The sequence below is a fragment of the Psittacula echo genome, assembly GCF_963264785.1.
Source record: "Psittacula echo genome assembly, chromosome: 3".
Classification (NCBI taxonomy): Eukaryota; Metazoa; Chordata; class Aves; order Psittaciformes; family Psittacidae; genus Psittacula; species Psittacula echo.
The window spans coordinates 62,129,928-62,132,281 of record NC_137736.1 but is presented as its reverse complement, the minus strand read 5'-3'; positions in this window follow the sequence as shown (position 1 = coordinate 62,132,281).

The window sequence follows — 2,354 nt, the reverse complement described above, 5'->3', positions numbered from 1 at the left end:
ACTGTCATGTAGGCTGGAGCAATAGTCTTTGGATACGGCATATTCAAACCTCAGCTCAAGGAGTTCAGGAACTGATTTGTCCTCTTTTAAGATGGGAAACACATGTGTGACTTGGATCCAGATCTTGGGGTGGATTCTGGATATGCTGGTTTGAATGCATTAGGGTTTGGGATTCAGACTCATTTATTTGTTATGTCACCAGTCTTAATACCTTCTACTTGGTGTTCACCTTTTCACTCACTAGAAAGAGAAATGCTTCCCATATTCATTTCCTCTAGACTGATTTGTAATTCATTCTAGGAACAAATAATCTTCAAGATACTTTTCACAGTTTTATTTCTTAATGTCATCTATGACAATTGCTTATATGTGACGTCTGCAAAATCTTTTGAACCTTTGGATCACTTAGTCACCTTCATTTGAGAAATGCCTGCTATCCCACTCTCCCTTTGAAGGCTGCTCCACTGTTTTCTCAAGGTACTCCAATCTTACAGGGGGGTACTTTTCCCCCTTGTAACAGCCTCAGTGGTTTGAGAGATGGAAGAACACCCTCATGGGGTGTTTCTGTCCAACAAACTCTCTCTTGAACTGCTGTTCAGAACTGGTTTCTTGGGCTCCCTAAAACTGTGGTAAACTTCAAAGCTCTGCAATTCTCAGGATTTTCCTGATCTCCTTTTGAAAACAGGCAACATAATAGGGCTTCCTGGCTTTCTTGTACTGCTGTATTTTCCAAGGGAAGAAGGCATCCCCTTGTCAGTATCTTGGCTTTTTTTCACTTTATTTCCCCTCAGAACTCCCAGATGAACACCATCCGGTTGTGGTGATTTACTGCACTTGAGTTTCTCAAGTTACTCTACAACTTCCTCCTTGGAGACTTCAATCTGTATAAAGGCCACACTGATTTTCTTTGCAAAGTGCCTTTGGCACAGGAATTTCTACATGACTCTCAGCAGCAGCCATAATGCAAGAGATTCATTTAACTCCTCTGTTAGCTTGTTGCACTCTTCTCCTGACCCACTTTATGCAGTTTTGAGGGGATCTCTGGGGCATTTTGTTGCATAACCCAGCCTAAGATTTATATTCACCAGCAGGTAAGGCTTGGCTCTCAGCTAGTGTTCTCTTGCTTATCTACTGAAGGATATTTCTGCACATGACTGCAGTCACTCTCATCACATCCTATTTGGCTGTTTTATTAAGCCCAATACCATTCCTCTGCACTACATCTGTCACAGGTGGGTTAAATCCTCACTGTCCAAATCCAAACTGGCACTGCCACTAGGAAGATGTTCAGGTGAAGAGCTGGTTGTGCAAGAGCCTCCTCTTCCAGCACTATGGCAAGAAACCACCTAGTATGTTATGGCAAAGGGACAGGCAAGTGCTCAGCACCACAATATTGGGGGAGGGGGACCCATATCCTAGCCCATGGCCTGGCCCTCAGCCGAGAGCTGAAGAGCCCTTTACTCTCTTACCTTTGATAAAGGGAAGTCAGAGGTCTGCAGCAATCCTTTCCCCCTCTTTCTTCTGTATATCTATTTCTGTTTCTTCCCACCCTCTTTCTGTTTTAAGGAAGACAGAAAGTGCCGTATGGCCAATCTAGTCTTTAATGATTGTGAAGGACAGAACTAGGACACCAGAAATGGGGCAAATTTCTCTGTGTCCTGTTTTAGTCTCTGGACACTAGCTGGCCTTCAGTCCAGATGTTTCAAAAGAAGTTCAGCTCTATGAAAACATGTGTTTGCAAACACTACTGAGCTTTGTGAGATAAAACTTATTTCAATTAACTTTAATGACCGTTACCTGGTGTTTTTATAGAATCAGAACCCAGACACTTGCTTAATTTGTATTATAGTCACTAAAGATACATATACCTGATTTGGGATATGGACAAACATCCCTTTAATATAGGATAGATATGAGATCGACATTAACTATAATTACCTAAGGCACAGATATGGAAACTATATCTGAAACTAGTTCCATGGTTTCATCCATCAATGATAAAAGTCTTTCTGCTGTTGTTGAGGTTGTCCTAGCTTTCAAAAAGGGTGGTGAGTATCCTATTTCTCTAAATGTCTTATTTCAAGTGAAGAAGAAATATCTGACACCAAGCTGCTCTACTTTCTCATTGGCTTTTGGGAATAGATAAAAAAGCCTGAACTTCCTAACCTTTCTAGGTTGATGTTAAATATGTCTTAAGATCCATAATTCCAGAGCTGTCAGTCAGAGTTCAGCCTATGAAATCTATGTTAAATACAAAGGGACATGATCACGCACAGCACATTAGTTTAAAAAAAATAAATAAAAAAAAGCCTTAGAAATAAATTAGGTCCTTAATTTCCCAAAGTTTGGAAATT